The sequence below is a fragment of the Canis lupus genome, chromosome X (genome assembly GCF_048164855.1).
Source record: "Canis lupus baileyi chromosome X, mCanLup2.hap1, whole genome shotgun sequence".
Taxonomy (NCBI): Eukaryota; Metazoa; Chordata; class Mammalia; order Carnivora; family Canidae; genus Canis; species Canis lupus.
Window position 1 is genome coordinate 44,452,667 of NC_132876.1, and position 25,109 is coordinate 44,477,775.

General features: G+C 38.4%; 2 pseudogenes; one reads left to right on the top strand and one right to left on the bottom strand.

Moving 5' to 3' along the window:
* Window positions 1-209: 209 nt before the first annotated feature.
* On the bottom strand, window positions 210-4,147 carry LOC140628451 (histone acetyltransferase type B catalytic subunit-like; annotated as a pseudogene).
* Window positions 4,148-11,156: 7,009 nt separating this feature from the next.
* On the top strand, window positions 11,157-13,314 carry LOC140627155 (heat shock cognate 71 kDa protein-like; annotated as a pseudogene).
* The last annotated feature ends 11,795 nt before the right edge of the window (window positions 13,315-25,109 follow it).

Genomic DNA, 25,109 nt, shown 5'->3' on the forward strand with positions numbered 1-25,109 from the left:
TATATCAGAAACTATATATGTTTTTAAATGTAATATATGCTCATAGACTCCAAAAAATATTCAACTAAAGATAAGATAGATAACTTTTAATGTAAGAAAAATGTTACAAGATAAAGTTAAAGTCATTAGCTTTTCCACAATGTACAGAAATTTGCTAACTTCCTGTACAGAGCAGAATAATCTTTACTCTTGAATGAAGTATTCAATAGCTACTGGTAATCTTTCACAAGTTCCTGAAAGCTTTCTTCCAACTGTTCATGTTACATGCTTATTTCTATTTGATTCATCTGGTTTGTCAGTTCTTTTGGTCTGAGACATTTTCTCATTTTTGCAAGATCTCTCTGCTTTTTCTTATACAGGCATGTCCACTTTATAGCTTCTGTATTGTTCAGCATCACTTAATGCTGTTTATAGATTCTGTATTGTTCAGTTTATAGCTTCTGTATTGTTCAGCATCACTCATGACAGTTACCAGTATTCAAAGAATTTCATAAATCCATCTAGCATGTTGCTTATTTATTTTGAACTTCTGTTGTGCCTCTCTTGCCATATCTTCATTGAATCCTTGCATCAACTTTTCCTGAGAAAAACAGGGCAATCTGAACAAAGCTTCACAAGCACAAAGTCTCTTAATTTCACATAACTTTTGGATGAATCTTCCTTCGTAATATCAAGAACAGGAGGAGATGTAATGTAGTATCCTATGAACTGTTTCGAGAAGTTGAACACTGCCTGGCCTTGACCTTGAAATGGAGTCAGTATCAGCATCTGACTTACAGTGGGTTAGGTTTTATCTGGGTACACATAGTAATTACAGACTATCATGTAGCCTATGGTTGCAAAGAGCATATCTCCATCCTTAATTATACTTCTCAAATACTAGAAAGTAGTGTCATCTTTCATCATCCATGTCAATAAAGCTAGCAGTTTCAATAATCCACATCAAAAAGGTCTGAAGCTTTTCATGATATTCTCAAAAGCCTCTACATGTCATGTAAGCCTTGTATATCTGAAAGGTAAAATTTTCTGCTCCTGTTGGACTGAGTCCAGAGTATGTATGGAGGAAGGTTTCAAATGGCTTGAAATCAACTTATTTTTCCAGCAAATAGAGAAAAATCATTCATGTTTGTACAAAATCCAGGTAGAACTATTTGTTCAGTTTTGCCTTTTGCATCATAAGCCTTTACACAAAGTTTTTATCAACTTTAGATGCATACTCAACATGGAACATTGTTGACAGGCTACTAGCAATATAGTATAACAGGATCTTCAAACTCTTGTAACCAAAAGCAGTTTCATTATCCCCAAAGAGGTGATGGGTATATTCAAGAAAGAAAGTTCTAATGTCATTCTGAAGACCTTCAGGAAAATGAACTAACTTTAGTTCAATTGCTGTGATGGTGTTACATTTGTATTCTGCCAGTTTCTTCTCCTCTGAACTCTCATATGCAACCAAAGATTTCTCCATAGTACCAAGTCCAACTATTTCTGAACTACAAGCTCCCGTAGCTGAGGAAGGATGAATATATGAGTTCTTTATATATTTTGGATAAAAATTCTTTATCAGATATGCCATTTACAAATATCTTCTCCCAGTCTGTAGGTTGCCTTTTAGTTTTGTTGACTATTTCCTTCACGGTGCAGAAGTTGTTTTTCCCCCCTTTTTTATTCCTATATTATTTTAATTTTTAGTTTAAATACAGTTAATTAACATATAATGTATTATTAATTTCAGAGGTAGAGGTCAGTGACTCATAAGTATTATGTAATACCCAGTGCTCATTACATCAGGTGCCCTCCTTAATGTCCATCACCCAATTACACCATCTCCCCACCCCCATTCCAGCAACCCTCAGTTTGTTTCCTATGACTAAAAGTCTCTTATGGTTTGTCTCTCACTCTGATTTCATCTTGTTTTATTTTTTCCTCTCTTCCCCTAAGATCCTGTTTTGTTTCTTAAATTCCACATATGAGTGAGATCATATAATTGTCTTTCTCTGATTCATTTATTCTGATTCATTTATTTTACTTTGCATAGTACCCTTTAGTTCCATCCACATCATTGCAAATGACAAGATTTCATTTGATTTTAATGATTTTATTTATGGCTGAGTAGTGTTTCATTATGTATGTATATATATATATGTGTATGTATATATATGTATGTGTATATATATATATATATATATATATATATACATATATCACATCCAGAAGCTTTTTATTTTGATGAAGTCCCAATAGTTTATTTTTGCTTTTGTTTTCCTTGTCTCAGGAGACATATCTAGAAAGATGTTGCTATGATCAATATCAGGAAATCACTGCCTGTGCTCTCTTCTAAAATTTTTATACTTTCTTGTCTCATATTTAGGTCTTTAGCCCATTTTGAGTTTGTTTTTGTGTATCGTGTAAGAAAGTGGTCTAGTTTCATTCTTCTGCATGTTGCTGTCCGGTTTTCCCAACACTATTTGTGGAAGAGACTGTCTTTTCCCCATTGAATATTCTTTTCTGCTTGGTCAAAGATTAATTGACTATATAGTTGTGGGTCCATTTTTAGTTTTGTATTCTGTTCTATTGACCTATGTGTATATTTCTGTGTCAGTGCCATACTGTATTGATCACTGGAGCTTTGGAATATAACTTAAAGCCTGTAATTGTGATGCCTCCAGCTTTGCTTTTCTTTTTCAAGGTTGCTTTGACTATCTAGAGTCTTTTGTGGTTCCATACAAATTTTAGGAATGTTTGTTCTAGCTCTGTGAAAAATTTTGTTGGTATTTTTATAGGGATTGTATTAAATGTGAAGATTGCTTTGGGTAATATAGACATTTTAACAATATTTGTTATTTCAATCCATGAGCATGTAATATATTTCCATTTCTTTGTGTCTTCTTTAATTTCTTTCTTCAGTGTATATTTTACAGTTTTCAGAATATAAGTCTTTAATCTCTGGTTAGGTTTGAGTCTAGGTACTTTATTATTTTTGGTACAATTGCAAATGGGATTGATTCCTTAATTTCCTCTTCTGCTGCTTCGTTATAGGTTTATGGAAATGCAGCAGATTTCTGTACATTGATTTTGTAACCTGCGATTTTACTGAAATCAATCATCAGCTCTATCAGTTTTTTGATGGAGTCTTTTGGGTTTTCTACATAGACTACCATGTCATCTGCAAATACCAAAAGTTTGAATTCTTCCTTATCAACTTGGATGTCTTTTATTTCTTTTTATTCTCTTTGCTGTGGCTGGGACTCTCAGTACTATGTTAAATAATGGTGGTGAGAAAGAGAACATACCTGTCTTATTCCTAACCATAGAGAAAAAGCTCTGGTTTTTTTCCCCATTGAGGATGGTATTAGCTGTGGGTTTTTCATATATGTCCTTTATTAGGTTGAGGTATGTTCCCTCTAAAACTATTTTGGTGAGGGTTTTTTTTTTATCATGAATGGATGTTGTACTTTGTCAAATGCTTTTTTCTGGATCTATTGAAAGGATCATATGATTCTTATATTTTCTTTTATTAATGTCATGTATCACATTGATTGATTTGTGAATATTGAACCACCTTTGCAACCCAGGAGTAAATTCTACTTGGTCATGGAGAATGATATTTTTTAATGTATTGTTGGAGTTGGTTTGCTAGTATTTTTTTTAATGATTTTATTTATCCATTCATGAGAGACACAGGGAGAGAGGCAGACATAGGCAGAGGGAAAGGCAGGCTCCCTGCGGGGAGCCCAATGTGGAACGTGATCCTAGAACTCCAGGATCATGCCCCGAGCAGAAGTCAGATGTTAAACCACTAAGCCACCCAGGTGTCCTGGTTTGCTAGTATTTTGTTGAGATTGATTGCATCTATGTTCACCAGGGATTCAAAGAAGGAATCTTGTCAATGAGAATGCAATAAAGATAGGAGAATGAGGAGAAAAGATGTTACAGAGGCCTCAAGCATGGAATATACTTGAAAGAAAAGAAGTATAAGAGTACTGTCATAATACCCTGAGATGAACATATTCTAATCATTATTAATTTATTGTAAAGTGTAGGTATGTATGTCCATACTCGTGTGCAAGGGAGAGCAGCACTGATGTTACAGAAATCCAAAAGCTAAAAGTCACCTGCCACTTTTCTCACCAGAATCAAAGTCCATGAGTACCCTAAAGCTGTGGGGATTAGAGCATACAAGTGTTGTGTTACCAAGGCTTCTGGAACTCCCACTGCTATTGTTAAGGCCAGAGCCAGAAGCACACAGCTGCCTAGGCTGCTAGAGCATCTGTGACTTAACCACCATAGCTGGGACCTTTCTGCCTGAGCGGTAACCAAGGAGACTCCACTTCCACTGAGGAGCCTGTGTTCCTGCTGAGAAACCAACCTCCCCACTGTATCTGCTGTAATTTCGGGAAGTGTGGCAAGAAAACAATAGGAAAGAAAAGAAAAAGAAAGGAAAGCAGAGGAAAAGATAAAGGAAAGAAAATTAAAGAACAGAATAGAACAGAAAAGCAAAGAAAAGAAAAAAGAAAAGGAACAATCTCTTCTCTCTTTCTCCTACCTTCTAATCTCCTAACAGTACCTTTCATTGACATAGTCTAGAAGATGCCAAATAGGAAAGGGGCCCTGGGAAAATTAGTTTATGGGTTTCGATCACCTTTAATACAGAAGGATGGAAAAAGGAGCTGAGAGCATGAGATACAATAGGATTATAATGTCTTCATTGCCAACATTTTTCTGTAAAATAATTACATATGCTTATAGAAAAAATACTTAGCTTTCCTGTGTCTTAGAACATCTATATTTTCCCCTCATTCATAAAGGATATTATTCCCAGAAATAGAATTCATAGCTGACAATTCCTTTCTTTCAGTGCTTGGAAAATGTTGTGCCACTTCTTTTTGGCCTCCTGTGGTTTCAGATAAGAAATCCACTGTTACTGTATTCTCTCTGGCTTCTTTCAATACGTTTCTTTCCTTAGTTTTCAAAAGTTTAATTATTTTGTGTGTTGGTGTGAAGTTATTTATCATATTTGGGATTCTTCCAGCAACTTGAATCTATAGTTTTATATCTTTCAAAAATTAGGGGATTTTTCAGCTATTATTTCCCAGAATATGTTCTCAATTCCACTCTCTTCTTCTGAGACTTCAATATTATGGATGTTGGATTTTTTTTGAATGTTGAATAATTTGCTGCTGTCCCACAAATCACTAAAACTGTTCATTTTATTCAGTCTATTTTCACTGTTTTGTCCAGATTAGGCAAGTTCTATTAACCTGTCTGAAAATTTATGATTCTGCGCTCTATAATCTTGTCTCTGTTATTGAGCCCACTCATGTGGTTTTTATTTCAATTATTGTGTTTTCATTTCTAAAATTTATGTTTTGTTCTATTATGTGACTTCTATTTCTTTACTGGGATTCTCTTTGTTTTCATTTGTTTTAAGATTATTTTTAGTTGCTTGTTTAAGCCTTTTTATGATGGCTTTTTAAAGGATATTTAAACATTCATTCATTCATTCATTCATGAGAGATACAGAGAGAGGCAGATACATAGGCAGAGGGAGAAGCAGGGTCCCTGCAGGAACCCCATGTGGGACTCCATCCCAGGATTCCGTGATCACACCCTGAGCTAAATGCAGACGCTCAACCACTGAGCCACCCAGGTGATGGCTACTTTAAATCCTTCTCAGATAATTCCAACAGCTCATTCTCTTGGTGTTGGCTCTGTGTATTGTCTATTATCTGTTTTGTGTTTTTTCTGGTTCGTGGTATGTTTGGAATGATTTCCAGCTGTATCCTGGATATCCTACATATTATGAGACTTTGTATCCTGTTTCATCTTAATTTTAAGTAGGCTCTCACCCTGTTGAGGTGTAGTGTAAGGCTCAGGCTATATGTATGTTCAGCTTCTACCTCAATTTTACCAACACCACTCTGCAAAAGTGGGGCATTGACTCATACTTATTGCAGATGGGTGACACAGGAACACAGATACATGCTGGGCCTCACCAACACCAGAGAGGACAGGGTTGCTAACAAGCTCTGCTTTATACATTCTTGTTCATTCTTGTTGCTGCTGGGTGGATATGGAGGTTTAGCTCCCCAATGTACCTCACTGTCCTCAGGGATGGAGAGAGAAGAATGCTTACTACTTCTGACTTACATTGTCTTGTTCAGCATTGTTGATGCCAGGTGGGGTTGGAGACTCTGGTCACCATTTGTTGTCAGTGTGCCCTGGCAGATGTACTAGAGCACTACTTATTTCTGCAGGGAATGAAGATAGAAAATTAGCTGCCTGCTAGACCTTCCACCAACTGGCTGAGGAATCATAGTGCTGCCTGTTTCTGCCAGGTAGAGCATGGATTAACTTCTTGACCAACCTCACTGACACCATCAGGTGGGAAAATCAGAGTACAACTAATTTCAGAGGGTAGGTAAGTAGAATGGACAATCCACTTCCTGTTCACCCCACTGAACAGGAACTGTGGGATTGAAGGTGGTTTCTCATTGTGTTTCACTGAAATAGCGTGAGTATTGTCAAAAATTTTTTCTGTTGTTAAGCCATACTTATCTATGGCCTGGCCAGGAGGGATAGCCTTTTCTTTGAACTTGTGTTTATTTTTGTCTGCGCTTGTTGGTGTTTCAGAGTTGGATGCTTTTGCAATGACTGTCTGGTGCATATGGGAGGCAATAAGGCAACTAAAGTACCTCACTTGTTGTGTCCTTTAAATCCCAAGTTCCCTAGTCAATTTGTCTTCTAGTTTCCAATGATCAGCTTTTTTTTCCTTCTTATTTGTTATATTATGTCTAAGATTTTTTAGTTGTAAGTATAAAAGGAGGGAGATGATCATCCTCATTATTTTTTAAAATATTTTATTTATTTATTCATGAGAGAAACAGAGAGGCAGAGACATAGGCATACCAAGAAGCAGGCTTCCTGCGGGGATCCCGATGTGGGACTCGATCCCAGGATCTCAGGATCAGGACCTGAGTCAAAGGCAGACACCCAACCACTGAGCCACTCAGGCACCCTCATTAATTGTCCTCATTAAATCTCTAAATATGCATGTGCAAATAATGATATAAAATTAATGTTTGCCTATTCCTTATACTAGCATTAAAAATAAACTTAATACTTAAAGTATGTAGAAAAAAGCACACTGCTGGTGGTATTATACACTGTTACAATAATTTTACAGCAAATGTCTTTCAAAGTTTAAAAGTACCTTTTATACGTATGTCTGTAATAATGGTTTTAATTTTATTACAAAAGATGTATTTATAGATTACCTGTGGCTCTGTATTAAACTTCACTCAAGAGAGAAATTAAGATATTTGCATATAATTGTTGACCAATATGCAAATTCAAAAATGTATTGATTTTTTAAGGTATCTTTATTTTTTATTTAAATTTTAATTCGTTGACATACAGTGCAATATTGGTTTCAGGAGCAAAATTCAGTGATTCATCACTTAAACATACAACACCCAGTTCTCATAACAACAAGTGCCCTTTTTAATACTTATCACCCATCTAACCCATCCTTCACCTATCTCCGTCCATCAACCCTTGGTTTGTTTTATGTTGATAAGCATCTCTTATGGTTGTTTCCCTCTCTCCTTTTTTCTTTTCCCCCTTCCCATATGCTCATCTGTTTTCTTTCTTAAATTCCACATATAAGTGAGATAATATGGTATTTGTCTTTCTCTGACTGACTTATTTCACTTAGCATAATACTAATAGCTCCATCCACGTCATTGCAAATGGCAAGATTTCATTCTTTTTGATAGCTAAGTGATACTCTACTGTAATTATACGCCACATCTTTTCTATTCCTCAGTTGATGGACATTTGTACTCTTCATAGTACAGTTATTGTTGATAATGCTACCAAAAATATCAGTGCAGTAATCCTTTAAATCTGTGTTTTTGTGTCTTTTGGATAAATACCTAGTAGTGCAATTGCTGGATCATAGGGTAGCTCTATTTCTAACTTTCTGAGGAACCTCCATACTGTTCTCCAGAGTGACTGCACCACTTTGCATTCCCACTAAAAGTGCAAGAGGATTCTCCCTTCTCCACATCTTTGCCAACATCTGTTGCTTCTTGTGTTTTAATTTTAGCCATTCTGACAGATGTGAAGTGGTACCGAATTGTGATTTTGATTTATAGTTCCCTGATGATAAGTGATGTTGAGCATCTTTTCATAGGGCTGTAAGCCATCTGTGTGGCTTCTTTGGAAAATACCTATTCATGTCTTCAGCCCATTTCTTAACTGGATTATTTGGTTTTGGGGTGTTGAATTTGATAAGTTCTTTATAGTTTTTTGATACTCTTTATCAGATATGTCATTTGCAAATATTTTCTCCCATTCCAAAGGCTGCCTTTTAGTTTTGTTAATTATCTTCTTTGCTGAGCAGAAGCTTTATATATTGGTGAAGTCCCAATAGTTCATTTTTGCTTTTCTTTCCCTTGCCGCCAGCAGCATGTTTAGTGAGAAGTTGCTATGCCTGACTGCGGTCAAAAAAGTTGCTGCTAATGTTCTCCTTTAGGATGTTGATGATTTCCTGTCTCACATTTAGGTTTTAACCATTTTGAATTTATTTTAGTGTATGGTGTAAGAAAGTAGTCCAGTTTCATTCATTTCATGTGCATTTCATTCACTTCATGTTCATTTCATTCCATTTCAAGTGCATGTTGTTGTCCAGTTTCCCCAAGATAATTTGTTGAAGAGACTTTTTTCCATTAGATATTTTTTCTTGTTCTGTCAAAGATTAGTTGACCATATAGTTGTGGGTTCATTTCAGGACCATTATGTTCCATTGATCAATGTATCTGATTTTGTGCCAGTACCATACTGTCTTGATGATTACAGCCTTGCAATATAGCTTAAAGTCCAGAATTTTGATGCCTCCAGTTTTTTTCTTTTTCAGAATGCTTTGGCTGTCTGGGGTCTTTTGTGGTTCCATACAGATTTTAGGAATGTTTGTTCTAGTTCTATGAAAAATGCTGGTGGTATTTTGATAAGGATTGCATTAAAAGTGCAGATTGCTTTGGGTAGTATAAGCATTTTAACAGTATTTGTTCTTCCAGTCCATGAGAATGGAATGTCTTTCCATTTCCTTGTGTCCTCTTTAATTTCTTTTATAAATGGTTTAGAGTTTTCAGTGTTCAGAATTTTTTCCTCTTTTGGTAGGTTTATTCCTAGGTATCATCCTATAGTTTTTGGTGCAATTGCAAATGGGATTGATTCTTTGATTTCTTTTTCTGCTGTTTTGTTATTGGTGTATAGAAATGCAACAGGTTTCTGCATATTGATTTTACACCCTGTGACTTTGCTGAGTTCATGTATGAGTTCTAGCATTTTTTAAAAGAATCTTTCAGATTTTCATAGAATATCATGTCATCTGCAAATATTGAAAATTTGACTTATTTCTTGCCAATTTGGATGACTTTTATTTCTTTTTGTTGTATAACATAGACTTCCAGCACTATGATAAATAGTAATGGTGAGAGTGGACATCCTTGTCTTGTTCCTGGCTGTAGGGGAAAGGCTCTCAGTTTTTCCCCATTGAGGATGATACTAGCTGTGGTCTTTTTGTATATGGCCTATATAATGTTGAGGTTTGTTCCCCGAATTCCTACTTTGTTCAGGGCTTTTTTCAAGAAAGGATGCTGTACTTTGTCAAATGCCTTTTCTGTATCTATTAAAAGGATCATATGGTTCTTATCCTATTAATGTGATGCATCAAGGTAATTGATTTTAGAATATTGAACCTCCCTGCAGCCCAGGAATAAATCCCACTTAATAATGGTAAATTAATTCTTTTAATGTACTGTTGAATTCAATTTGCTGATTTGCTGGTATTTTATTGAGAATTTTTGCATCCGTGTTCATCAGTGATATTTGCCTGTAATTCTCCTTTTTAGTGGGGTCTTTGGTTTTCGATGCAAGGTAATGTTGGTTTCATAGAGTGAGTTTGGAAGATTTCATTCTATTTCTGTTTTATGGAACAGTTTGAGAATAATAGGTATTAACTCTTCTTTAAATGTGTGGTAGAATTCCCCTGGGAAGCCACCTGGTCCAGGACTTTTACTTGTTGGGAGATTTTTGACTACTGATTCAATTTCTTTTCTGGTTATGGCTCTGTTCAAATTTCTGTTTCTTCTTGTTTCAGTTTTGGTAGTTTGTAGATTTCTAGGAATTTGTCCATGTCTCCCAGGTTGCGACTTTGTTGGCGTAAATTTTTCCTAGTATTCTCTTATAATTGTTTGTATCTTTGTGTTGTTGGTTGTGATTTCTCCTCTTTCATTCATGATTTTATCTATTTGGGTCCTTTCTCTTTTCTTTTTGATAAGTTTGGCTAAGGATTTATGAATTTTATTAATTATCTCAAAGAATTAGTTAAGTACACTTAGTAAATTAGTAAAAACTCTTAGTTTTGTTAATCTGTTCTACTGGTTTTATTTTGTTTGTTTCTATATCAATTATTCCTGCTTTAATCTTTATTATTTCCCCTCTTCTGCTGGCTTTAGGCTTTATTTATTTGCTGTTCCTTTTCTAGCTCCTTCAGGTGTAAGGTTAGTTTGTGTACTATAGACTTTTCCTGCTTGAGTTAGGCCTGTATTGCAATATATTTCCCTCTTATGACTGCCTTTGCTGCATCCCAAGGGTTTTGGACAGTTGTGTTTTCAGTTTTAATTGCTTCTATTTTTTTAAATTTCTTTTTTAGTTTCCTGGTTAACCCATTCATTCTTTATTTAGTAGGATGCTCTTTAACCTCCATGTGTTTGAGATTTTTCTGAATCTTTTCTTCTGGATGAATTCAAGTTTCATAGGGTTGTGGTCTGAAAATATGCATGGTATGATCCTGACCTTTTTGTACTGGTTGAGGGCTGATATGTGACCCAGTTTGTGATCTATTTTGGAGAATGTTCCATGTGCCCTCGAAAAGGTGTATTCTGCTTCTTTGGGATGAAATGTTTTGAATATATCTGTTAAGTACATCTAGTCCAGTGTGTCATTCAAAGCCCTTGTTTCCTTGTTGATCTTCTGCTTAGATGATCTCTCCATTGCTATAAGAGGGGTGTTAAAATCCTCTACTATTCTCTCATTGAACGCTGTGCCAGATCTGCAGATGGCTGTTCTCTCCTTGAGCTGAGCCGGCCCATACAGAAGCAACTATGTCAAAGGGACCTGCAGTTGGGATCGATCTTGGCACCACCTACTCTTGCATGGGTGTCTTCCAGCATGCGAAAGTGGAAATAATTGCCAATGATCAGGGAAACTGAACCACTCCAAGTTTTGTTGCCTTCACTGACACCGAACGATTGATTGGTGATGCTGCGAAGAATCAAGTTGCGATGAACTCCACCATCATGGTTTTCAATGCCAAGTGCCTGATTGGATGTAGATTTGATGATGCTGTCGTCCAATCTGATGTGAAGCATTGGCCCTTCATGGTGGTGAATGATGCTGGCAGGCCTAAGGTCCAAGTAGAATACAAAGGGAAGACAAAAAGTTTCTATCCAGAGGAGTTGTCCTCCATGGTTCTGACAAAGATGAAGGAAATTGCAGAGGCCTACCTTGGAAAGACTGTTACCAATGCAGTTGTCACGGTACCTGCATACTTCAATGACTCTCAGCGTCAGGCTACCAAAGATGCTGGAACTATTGCTGGTCTCAACGTACTTCGAATCATCAATGAGCCAACTGCTGCTGCTATTGCTTATGGCTTAGACAAGAAGGTTGGAGCTGAAAGGAACGTGTTGATCTTTGATTTAGGAGGTGGCACTTTTGATGTGTCAATCCTTATTATTGAAGATGGAATCTTTGCGGTCAAGTCCACAGCTGGAGACATCCACTTTGGTGGAGAAGACTTTGACAACTGAATGTTCAACCATTTTATTGCAGAATTCAAGCACAAACACAAGAAGGATATCAACGAAAACAAGAGGGCAGTCCGTTGTCTCCATACTGCATGCGAACAGGCTAAGCATACACTTTCTTCCAGCACCCAGGCCAGTGTTGAGATTGATTCTCTGTATGAAGGAATTGACTTCTATACCTCTATTGCTCGTGCCCAGTTTGAAGAATTAAATGCTGACCTGTTCGGGATGCCAAGCTGGACAAGTCTCAGATCCGTGATATTGTTTTGGTGGGTGGTTATACCCATATCCCCAAGATTCAGAAACTTCTGCAAGATTTCTTCAATAGAAAGGAACTGAATAAGAGCAACAACCCTGATGAGGCTGTTGATTATGGTACAGCTGTCCAGGCAGCCATTCTTTCTGGTGACAAATCTGAAAATGTTCAAGATTTGCTGCTATTGGGTGTCACCCTACTTTCTCGTGGTATTGAAACTGCTGGAGGAGTCATGACTGTGCTAATCAAGTACAATACTACCATTCCTACCAAACAGACACAAACCTTTACTACCTACTCTGACAACTATCCTGGTGTGCTTATTCAGGTCTATGAGGGTGAGCATGCTATGGCCAAGGATAACAACCTACTTGGCAAGTTTGAACTCACAGGCATACCTCCAGCTCCTTGTGGCATTCCTCATATTGAAGTCACTTTTGATATTGTTACTAATAGTATCCTCAATGTGTCTGCTGTGGACAAGAGCACATGAAAAGAGAACAAGATTACCATCACTAATGACAAGGGCCACTTGAGCAAGAAGGACATTGAGCGCATGGTCCAGGAAGCTGAGAAGTACAAAGCGGAAGATGAGAAGCAGAGAGACAAGATGTCTTCCAAGAATTCACTTGAGTCTTATGCATTTAACATGAAAGTAACTGTTGAAGATGAAAAACTTCAGGGCAAAATCAATGATGAAGACAAACAGAAGATTCTTGACAAGTGCAATGAAATCAACTGGCTCGATAAGAACCAGACTGCAGAGAAGGAAGAATTTGAACATCAGCAGAAAGATCTGGAGAAATTTTGCAACCCCATCATTACGAAGCTATACCAGAGTGCATGAGGCATGCCAGGAGGAATGCCTGGAGGCTTTCCTGGTGGTGGAGCTCCTCCCTCTGGTGGGGCTCCTCTGAGCCTACCATTGAAGAGGTTGATTAAGCCAACCTGATGACAGGTCTAATATTGTTCCATACATTTGAAGGACCCAAATTTGTAGCAAATTCCATTGCAGTTTTAAAGTCAAGCTGCTATAGTAAAGATACTGGGCATTCTTCATATTTGAATATGGAATATGTGCACAGGGAAAGGAAATAAACATTGCACTTTATAAGCACTGTATTGTTAAGTGGAAAATGCAATGTCTTAAATAAAATTGTATTTAAAATTGGCACTAAAAAATCCTCTATATTATTGTATTGGTATCAATGATTTTATTTTTATTATTAGTTGATTTATATATTTGGGTGCTCCCAAGTCAGGATCATAAATATTTATAATTATTGGATCTTCTTGTCGGATAGATTCATTAATTATGAAATTAATGCCCTTTTTCATCTCCTGTTACAGGCTTTGTTGTAAAATTTAGTTTGTCTGATATAAATATGGATACTCCAGCTTTCTTTTGACATGCATTAGCATAATAGATAGTTCTCCATCCCCTCATTTTTATTTTTTATTTCTTTACAGGTTCCAAGTCCCACTGGTTTTATTACATTTTTTGTATATATTTTTTGTATATGTTTTTACTGGAGTTCGATTTGCCAACATATACTATAACACCCAGTGCTCATCCCAACAACTGCATCCCCTCAGTGCCTGTCACCTAGTCACCCCATGCCCCCTGCCCACCTCCCCTTCCACTATCCTTTGTTCATTTCCCAGAGTTAGGAGTCTCTCCTGTTTTGTCAGCCTCTCTGATTTTTCCCACTCATTTTCTCTCACTTACTTTATAATCCCTTTCACTATTTTTTATACTCCCCATATGAGTGAAACGATATGATTGTCCTTCTCTGATTGAATTACTTCACTGAGCATAATACCCTCCATTTCCATTCACATCAAAGCAAATGGTGGGGATTCGTCGTTTCTAATGGCTGAGTAATATTCCATTCTACATATATACCACATCTTCTTTATCCAGTCATCTTTCAATGGACACTGAGGCTCCTTCCACTGATTGGCCACCGTGGACATTGCTGCTATAAACATTGGGGTGCAGGTGTCGCGGCTTTTCACTGGATCTGTATCTTTGGGGTAAATCCCCAGTAGTGCAATGCTGGGTCATAGGGTAGCTCTATTTTTAACTCACTGAAGAACCTCTAACAGTTTTCCAGAGTGGCTGCACCAGTTCGCATTCCCACCAACAGTGCAAGAGGGTAACCCTTTCTCCACATCCTCTCCAATATTTTTTTTTTCTGTCATGTTAACTTTCACCATTCTCACTAGTTTGAGTTGGTATCTCTTGTGGTTTAGATTTGTACTTCCCTGATGGCAAGTGATGCAGAGCATTTTCTTATAGGCTCCTTGGCCATGAGTATGTAGTCTTTGGTGAAATTTCTGTTCATGTCTTTTTCCCACTTCATGATTACATTGTTTGTTTCTTGGGTGTTGAGTCTAATAAGTTCTTTATAGATCTTGGATACTACCCCTTTATCTGATAGGTCATTTGCAAATATCTTCTCCCATTCTGTAGGTTGTCTTTTAGTTTTATTGATGGTTTCTTTTGCTGTGCAGAAGCTTTTTATCTTGATGAAGTCCTAATAGTTCATTTTTGCTTTTGTTTCCCTTGCCTTCATAGATATATCTTGCAAGAAGTTGCTGTGGCCAAGTTCAAAAAGGGTGTTGCCTGTGTTCTCCTCTAGTATTTTGATGGATTCCGGTCTCACATTTAGAACTTTCATCCATTTTGAGTTTATCTTCCTGTGTGGTGTAAGAGAATAGCCCAGTTTCATTCACTGCATGTGGCTATCCAATTTTTCCAGCACCATTTGTTGAAGAGACTGTCTTTTTTTCATTGAATAGTCTTTCCTCCTTTGTCAAACATTAGTTGACCATAGAGTTGAGGGCCCACTTCTGGGTTCTCTATTCTGTTCCATTGATCTATGTGTCTGTTTTTTGTGCCAGTACCATACTGTCTTGATGATCACAGCTTTGTAGTACAACTTGAAATCCGGCATTCTGATGACCCCGGCTCTGGTTTTCATTTTTAATATTTTGCTGGCTTTTTGGGGTCTTTTCTGATGCCACAAACAACTTAAGATTATTTTTTCCAACTCTGTGGAGAAAGTCCATGGTATTTTGATACATATTGCATTAAATGTGTAAATTGCCCTGGGTAGCATTGACATTTTCACAGTATTAATTCTTCCAATCCATGAGCAGGGAATATTTTTCCATCTCTTTGTGTCCTCCTCAATTTCTTTCAGAAGTGTTCTGTAGTTTTTAGGGTATAGATCCTTAACCTATTTGATTAGGTTTATTGCTAGGTATCTTATGCAGTTGGGTGCAAATGTAAATGGAATTGATTCTTTATTTCTCTTTCTTCAGCCTCATTGTTAGTATATAGAAATGCCACTGATTTCTGGGCATTGATTTTATATCCTGCCACATTGCCAAATTACTGTATGAGTTCTAACAATATTGGGTGGATTTTTTTGGGGGGGTTTAGGTATAGTATCATGTTATCTGTGAAGAGGGAGAGTTTGACTTCTTCTTTGCCAATTTGAATGCCTTTTATTTCTTTTTGTTGTCTGATTGCTGAGGCTAGGACTTATAGTGCTATGTTGAATAGCAGTGGTGAGAGTGGACATCTCTGTCACATTCCTGATCTTAGGGGAAAGGCTCTCAGTTTTTCCCCATTGAGAAATATATTTGCTGTGGACTTTTCATAGATGGCTTTTAAGATGCTGAGAAATGTTCCTTCTCTCCCTACACTATGAAGAGTTTTGAACAGGGATGGATGCTATATTTTGTCAAATGCTTTCTCTGCATCTATTGAGAGGGTCATATGGTTCTTGTTTTTTTTTTTATTGTTGTGGGATCTATCACGTTGATTTCTTTACGAGTGTTGAACCAGCCTTACATTCTGGGGATAAATCCCTCTTGGTCATGGTGAATAATCCTCTTAACGTACTGTTGGATCCCATTGGCTAGTACCTTGTTGAGAATTTTTGCATCTGTGTTCATCAGGGATATGAACTCTAATTCATTCATAATTCTAACTCTCTAATTCCCCTTTTGGAGGGATCTTTGTCTGACTTTGGAATTAAGGTGATGCTGGCCTCATAAAACGAGTTTGGAAGTATTCCATCCCTTTCTATCCTTTGGAACAGCTTTAGTAGAAAAGGTATTGTTTCTTCTTTAGATGTTTGATAGACTTCCCCTGGGAAGCCATCTGGCCCTGGACTTTTGTGTCTTGAGAGGTTTTTGATGACTGCTTCAATTTCCTCCCTGGTTATTGGCCTGTTCAGGCTTTTTATTTCTTCCTCTTCCAGATTTGGTAATTTGTGGTTTCCAGAAATGTGTCCATTTCTTCTAGATTGCCTAATTGGTTGGCATAAGCTGTTCATAATATGTTTTTAAAATAGTTTGTATTTCCTTAGTATTGGTTGTTATCTCTTTAATTTGTGATTTCATTAATTAGAGTCTTTTCTCTCTTCTTTTTAATAAGGCTGGCTGATGGTTTATCTATCTTATTAATTCTTTCAAAGAACCAACTCCTGGTTTTATTGATCTGTTCTACTGTTCTTGTGGTCTCTATTTCATTGAGTTTTGCTCAAATCTTTATTGTCTTCATCTGTTTGCTATACGTTTTATTTGTTGTTCTTTCTCCAGTCCTTTAGGTGCAAGGTTAGCTTACGTATTTGAATTTTTTCCCAATTTTTTGAAGGATGCTTGTATTGCAATGTTTCTCCCTCTTAGGACTGCTTTTGCTGTATCCTGAAGATTTGAATGGCTGTATCTTCATTTTCAATAGTTTCCATGGACCTTTTAAATTCTTCTCTAATTTCCTGGTTGACCCTTTCATCTTTTAGTAAGATGGTCTTTAACCTCCACGTGTTTGAATTTCTTCCAAATTTCTTCTTGTGATTGAGTTCTAGTCTTAATGCATTGTGCTCTGAAAATATGCAGGGGATAATTCCAATCTTTTGGTAGTGGTTGAGATCTGATTTGTGACCCATATTTGGTCTAATCTGGAGAAAGTTCCATGTGCACTTGAGAAAAATGTGTATTCAGTTGCATTTGGATATAAAGTTCTGTCAATATCTGTGAAATCCATCTGGTCCAGTGTATCATTTAAAGCTCTTGTTTCTTTGGAGATGGTGAGCTTAGAAAATATGTCATTTGCAGAAAGTGCTGTGTTGAAGTCTCCTACAATTAGTGTATTATTATCTAAGTATGTCTTTACTTTGGTTATTAATTGATTGATATACTTGGCAGCTCCCACATTCAGGGCATAAATAATCACGATTGTTAGGTCCTCTTGTTGGATAGACCCTTTAAGTATGATATAGTGTCTCTCTTCATCTTTTACTACAGTCTTTGGAATAAACTTTAATTTATCTGATATGAGGATGGCTACCTCTGCTTTCTTTTGAGGACCATTTGAATGGTAAATGGTTCTCCAAACTTTCATTTTCAGGTTGTAGGTGTTCTGAGGTCCAAAATGAGTCTCTTTTAGACAGCAAATAGATGGGTCTTGCTTTTTTATCCAGTCAAAACCCTGGATGGGATCATTTAGAGCATTAACGTTCAGAGTAACTAATGAAAGATATGAATTTAGTTTTTTAATGGGACCATTTAGCCCATTAACGTTCAGAGTAACTACTGAAAGATATGAATTTAGTTTTTTGATGGGATCATTTAGCCCATTCACATTCAGAGAACTACTGAAAGATATCAATTTAGTGTCATTGTAATACGTATTCAGTCCCTGTTTTGTGAATTATTTCTTTGGTATTCCTCTTTCTTTTACAGGGTCCCCTTAATATTTCTTGCAGAGCTGGTTTGGTGGTCACATATTCTTTCAGTTTCTGCTTATCTTGGAAGCTCTTTATCTCTCCTTCTATTCTGAATGAGAGCCTTGCTGGATATAGTATTCTTGGCTGCATGTTCTTCTCATTTAGGACCCTGAATATATCCTGCCAGCCCTTTCTTGCCTGCCAGGTTTCTGCGGAGAGATCTGCTATTAATCTAATATTTCTCCCCATATAAGTTAAGAATCTATTGTCTCTTGCTGCTTTAAGGATTTTCTCTTTGTCTTTGGAATTTGCAAGTTTCACTATTAAATGTGGAGGTGTTGAACGGTTTTTATTGATTTTAGGAGGGGACCTCTCTATATTCTGGATGGGAATGCCTGTTTCCCTCCTCAGAGTAGGGAAGTTGTCAGCTATGATTTATTCAAATATGCTTTCTGGCCCTCTGGGCGCTCATGGAACCCCAATTATATGTTTATTCATTCTTCTGAGGCTGTCTTTTATTTCCATTAAATTTTCTTCATGCACTTTTAGTTGTTGTTCTCTTTTTTTTCCTCAGCTTCTTTCCTTGCCATCAACTTGTCTCCTAGGTCGCTCACTCTTTCTTGTACCTCATGAATCCTCGTCGTTAGGACTTCCAGTTTGGATTGCATCTCTTTTAACTGATTTTTAATTTCGGCCTGATTAGATCTAAATTCTGCAGGCATGAAGTCTCTTCAATACTTTATGCTTTTTTCCAGAGCCACCAGTAGCTTTATAATTGTGCTTCTGATTTGGCTTTCTAACATTGAATTGTAATCCATATTCTATAACTGTAGCAGAAAGTACAATTTCTGATTCTTTCTTTTGTGGTGAGTTCTTCCTTCTGGTCATTTTGCTCAGTGCCAAGTGGCTGAGTCAAGTGTATCAACCACGACATAAGTAAATTTCACCCTAGATGATTCTGATGAATTTAAACACCAGAAAATGTAAACAAAGATCAGAACAGAATAAAACAAAAGGACCACTAAAGTGAAAAATGAGTTTTAAAACAAAATAGTAAAAAATAAAAGGCCAAGATTCCCAAAGATGGAGAAAAGAAAGAAAAATGAAAAAAAGAGAAAAAAGCAACTGTAAAGAGGAAAAATAAGAAAAAAGAAAAAAAGAAAAGAAAGAAGATAAGGGGGGACTGGCAGGTGATGGTGGTGAAGAACTTGTTGTGGAGAGAGAATGTAGTCTACCTGAGGGGTCCTAGAGGGTGATCCTCTTGGTTCTGAGTGTATTAAGTTCTGTATGTTAGAAGACGCTCAGTCCCAAATTTATGTAAACCATAAATACTTGTAGAAAGCCCCACCATTGACCACCAAAACATAAATGAGATAAAAGTGGGCGGCAGAATGGGAATGAAGAGAGAAGATAATCTCACAGAATGAACTGACACCATATGCCACTTAGTTCTGGGGTGCATGCTGGTCATGTTTTAGAAGGTATTAACTTCTACCATTGTAGACCAAAATGAGGTAGAGAAAACAAAAAACACAAAACAAAAAAACATATCTTGTATATCTCCCAAAATTGAATTGAGTATGTTGAAGGGAATCTGTAAGTAGAAAATATATCTAAGACATGTAATTGTAGAACTATGAAAGTCAAAAATGAAGATACTTATAAATGAAGGGGTGAAAAAATATTGTAGATAAGGTGGGAAAAGAGAAAAAATATCAGAAATTTTTAGTCTGATATAAAAACGAGTTCTACTGGAAAAAGAGAAAAAAGAGGGGTACCTTGTAGTTATATATACTATAAATCCCTCTACTTCCCCTGGAGCTTTTCAGCACTGTGTGGTCAGGAACTTTCTCTTCCTCTGTCCTTCCAGCTGGTCTTCTGGGGGCAGGCCCTGCTGTTCTGATTCTCAGGTGTCTGTACCTGGGGGAGATGTCCCGCCCCCTGCCATGTGCCAGGCTCCATGGGAGATGTTTGCTCTATGAGGCCTCTGTTCCCTGGCGGCCCTGCCCCACCCAGGTACATGGTGACACAAGGAGGAACAACAACACTGGTGGTGGCCAAGTCTCCAGCCCTGAGCTCCCCGTAGTAACTACCGCAGTCTCCCAGTCTCCACTGGCCTAGATGCTCTCGGTGGGGCGGGGCGCTGATCTACACAGCTTGGGGGCAGCTGGTGGCAGTAGAGTCCTCACTGTCCTGTGCCCTCCTTGCCTCCACCTGTCCTGGGGGGAGTGCAGGATCCTGGGCTGTGTCTGCCCGGCACCCTGGGATTTGGGCCTGGTGCTGCCAGAATCGTGCTTCTGGGGCCTTGGCTCCCGAAGAGCACAGGGCGCAGACTACTCTGCCTGGAGCTCCCACCTGACCGACCGGTCTCTCCTCGAGGCCCCACCCTATGCACGCTCCAGCCCCTTACTGAGATAGGTCTACAGTTTGTGGTGCACTTTCCCCTGGGCACACTTCCTCTATTGGGGCCTCCAGGAAACTGGAGGCTTCACTGCTCCTCTTGTGATTCTGCCTGATTTCCCTGCTAAGTGCTTTTCTTTCCAGGAAGAATCCAGTGCGGATTTTTAAAGTTCTTGCTTCTCCGGGGCTGGGCTTTCCTGTCCTGGAGGCTCTCCCTGCCTAGCTTTAGTCCAGCTCCTCGTGGGGCCCCTCTCCCACTTGATTCTTTCTTATTTTATTTTTTTCCCCGCCTTCCTACCATGTTAGAAGCAAAAACGCTTCTCTCTGTAGCGATCTGGCTGTTCTCTCTTTAAATCTCAGGTCGAATTCTTAAGTTTTCAGGATGATTTGAAAGTTATCTAGGTAAGTTGGTGGGGCCAGGTGAGTTCAGGACCCCTACTCCTCTGCCATCTTGCTCCACCTCTCCATCTCCTCATTTTTAATCTGCAGGTGATTTTTAGGCCTAAGATAAGTCTCTTGTAGGCCGAATATAGATGGGTCTTTTTTTTTTAATCCATTTTGATATTCTATGTCTGTTGTTTGTAGCATTTAGTCCATTTATATTTGGCATGATTATCAAAAGATATGAATTGAGTGCCATCGTGCTACCTGTAAATTTGGTGTTTCTGGTGATGTTTTCTAGTCCTTTTTAGTCTTTCTTGTTTTTGGTCTTTTTTCTTCAAAAAGTCCTCCTTAAAATTTCTTCCAGAGCAGTTTTGGTGGTCATGAAATCCATTAGTTTTTGTCTTGGAAACTCTTTATCTCTCCTTCTATCCTGAAAGACAGCCTTGCTGGATAAAAATTTCTTGGTGTATATTTTTCCAATTCAGCACACTGAATATTTTTTGCTGCTTTTTCTGGCCTATCAAGTTTCTGTGGACAGATCTGCTATGAACCTGATATGTCTTCCCTCGTAGGTTAAGAAAATTTTTTTTTTCCTTCGCTACTTGAAAGGTTCTTTTCTTATCTGTGTATTTTGTGAGATTGACTGTGATATTCCTTGGTGATGTTCAGTTTTTGTTGAATTTAATGGGAGTTCTCTGTATTTCTTGGATTTTGATGTCTGTGTCCTTCCCCAGAGTAGAGAAGGTTTTAGCTATAATTTGCTTCAATAAACCTTCTGCCCCGTTATGTCTCTCTTCATCTTCTGGGATACCTAAGATATCAATGTTATTATATTTTAGTAAGTCACTGAGTTCCATAAGTCAACTTTCATGGTCTGTTACCATTCTTTTCCACTTCTTTTCAGCATCATTATTTTCCATAATTTTATCCTTTAGGTCACTGATCCACTCCTTTGCTTTGTCCATCTTCCTTTTTATGGGCTCCATTTGGGATTGCATCTCAGTTTTAGCATTTTTAATTAAAGTCTGACTAGGTTTTAGTTCCTTTATCTCTGTGTAAGAGATTCTCTGATGTATTTTGTGCTTTTTTTTTAAGCCCAGGTAGTATTCTTATAATCATTGTTTTAAATTCTAGTTCAGACATCTTACTTATATCTAAATTGATTAAACCCCAGCCATAAATTATACTTCCTGTTTCTCCCATTGGGATGAATTTCTCTGTCTCATCATTTTGTCCAGAAAGGAAAAGAAGAAAGAAAACAAACAAATAAACAAGAAAAAAAACCCCAAAAGACCCAAAGAAACCCCCACTCCCAAAAACAAAATACTAGATCCTGGGTGTGTTTGGTCTGCTTGTTAAAAGAATCTAGATCCCAAAATAAAAAATAATAATAAAAATAATGTGAAATAGGGAGGAGGGGGAAGATGGCAGAAGAGTAGGGTCCCCAAATCACTTGTCCCCACCAAATTTCCTAGATAACCTTCAAATCATCCTCAAAATCTATGAATTCGGCCTGAGATTTAAAGAGAGAACAGCTAGAATGCTACAGTGAGAAGAGTTCGCACTTCTATCAGGTAGGAAGACGGGGAAAAAAGAAATAAAGAAACAAAAGGCATCCAAGGGGGAGGGGCCCCGCGAGGAGCCGGGCTAAGGCCGGGGCGAGTGTCCCCAGGACAGAAGAGCTCCGTCCCCGAGAGGCAGGAGCTTCACCAATCTTCCTGGGTGGAAAGGCGCCCGCAGGGAGTCAGAGCAGGACCCCAGGAGGGCGGGGATGCCCTCAGGCTCCCTGGGACACTAACAGACACCTGCGCCCCCGGGAGAGTGCGCCGAGCTCCCTAAATGGCTGCAGCGCAAACGGCTGGACCCGGGAGCAGCTCAAAGGGGCTCGGGTGGAGGCTCCGTGGAGGGGGCTGCCCGGCCGGGAGTGCGAATCCAACAGCGGAGGCCCGGGAGCACAGGGTGCCCAGACACAGCCCAGGATCCAGCCTCCCCCCCAGACAGGCAGAGGCCGGGAGGGCCCAGGACAGCAAGGACGATCCTGCCCCGAGCTGAGCAGATCAGCGGCCCCGCGCCTGGAGCATCCAGGCCCCTGCAGACGGAGAGCTCTGTAGCTACTGTGGGAGCTGAATCCAGGGCTCCAGAGCTGGCTGCCGCCAGTGGGGTTATTCCTCCTGGGGCCTCACGGGGTAAACAACCCCCACTGAGCCCTGCACCAGGCAGAGGGCAGAGCAGCTCCCCCAAGTGCTAACACCGAAAATCAGCAAAACAGGCCCCTCCCCCAGAAGACCAGCTAGAAGGACAAGTTCCAGGGGAAGTCAAAGGACTTAAAGTATACAGAAACAGAAGATACTCCCCCGTTTTTTTCTTTTTGATTTCTGATTGCTTCCCCAACCCTTTTATCCCTATGTTTCTTTTTCTTTCTTTTTTTCTTTATTTTCCTTGATTTCTTCCTTTTTTCTTTTTTCTTTTTCTCTTTTCTTTCCTTCTTTCTCTCCTCTCTTTTTCTCCTTTTCCCAATACAACTTGTTTTTGGCCACTCTGCACTGAGCAAAATGACTAGAAAGAAAACTTCACCTCAAAAAAAAAAAAGAATCAGAAACAGTCCTATCACCCACAGAGTTACAAAATCTGGATTACAATTCAATGTCAGAAAGCCAACTCAGAAGCACTAGTATACAGCTACTGGTGGCTCTAGAAAAAAGCATAAAGGACTCAAGAGACTTCATGACTGCAGAATTTAGATCCAATCAGGCAGAAATTAAAAATCAATTGAATGAGATGCAATCCAAACTAGAGGTCCTAACAACGAGGGTTAACGAGGTGGAAGAACGAGTGAGTGACATAGAAGACAAGTGGATGGCAAAGAGGGAAACTGAAGAAAAAAGAGACAAACAATTAAAAGAACATGAAGACAGATTAAGGGAAATAAACGATGGCCTAAGGAAGAAAAACCTACGTTTAATCGGGGTTCCCGAGGGCGCCAAAAGGGACAGAGGGCCAGAATATTTATTTGAACAAATTCTAGCTGAAAACTTTCCTAATCTGGGAAGGGAAACCAGCATTCAGATCCAGGAACTAGGGAGATCCCCCCCTAAAATCAATAAAAACCGTTCAACATCTCGACATTTAATAGTGAAGCTTGCAAATTCCAAAAATAAATAGAAGATCCTTAAAGCAGCAAGAGACAAGCAATCCCTGAATTTTATGAGGAGGAATATTAGGGTAACCGCAGACCTCTCCACAGAGACCTGGCAGGCCAGAAAGGGCTGGCAGGATATATTCAGGGTCCTAAATGAGAAGAACATGCAACCAAGAATACTTTATCCAGCAAGGCTCTCATTCAAAAAGGAAGGAGAGATAAAGAGCTTCCAAGACAGGCAGGAACTGAAAGAATATGTGACCTCCAAACCAGCTCTGCAAGAAATTTTAAGGGGGATTCTTAAAATTCCCCTTTAAGAAGAAGTTCAGTGGAACAATCCACAAAAACAAGGACTGAATAGATATCATGATGACATTAAACTCGTATCTGTCAATAGTAACTCTGAACGTGAACGGGCTTAATGACCCCATCAAAAAGTGCAGGGTTTCAGACTGGATAAAAAAGCAGGACCCATCTATTTTCTGTCTACAAGAGACTCATTTTAGACAGAAGGACACCTCCAGCCTGAAAATACAAGGTTGGAGAACCATTTACCATTCGAATGGTCCTCAAAAGAAAGCAGGGGTAGCCATCCTTATATCAGATAAACTAAAATTTACCCTGAAGACTGTAGTGAGAGATGAAGAGGGACACTATATCATACTTAAAGGATCTATCCATCAAGAGGACTTAAAAATCCTGAATATATATGCCCCAAATGTGGGAGCTGCCAAATATTTAGACCAATTAATAACCAAAGTGAATAAATACTTAGATAATAATACACTTATACTTGGTGACTTCAATCTAGCTCTTTCTACCCTCGATAGGTCTTCTAAGCACAACACCTCCAAAGAAATGAGAGCTTTAAATGATACACTGGACCAGATGAATTTCACAGATATCTATAGAACTTTACATCCAAACTCAACTGAATACACATTCTTCTCAAGTGCACATGGAACATTCTCCAGAGTAGACCACATACTGGGTCACAAATCGGGTCTGAACTGATACCAAAAGATTGGGATTGTCCCCTGCATATTCTCAGACCATAATGCATTGAAATTAGAACTAAATCACAACAAGAAGTTTGGAAGGACCACAAACACATGGAGGTTAGGGACCATCCTGCTAAAAGATGAAAGGGTCAACCAGGAAATTAAGGAAGAATTAAAAAGATTCATGGAAACTAATGAGAATGAAGATACAACCGTTCAAAATCTTTGGGATGCAGCAAAAGCAGTCCTAATGGGGAAATACATCGCAATACAAGCATCCATTCAAAAACTGGAAAGAACTCAAATACC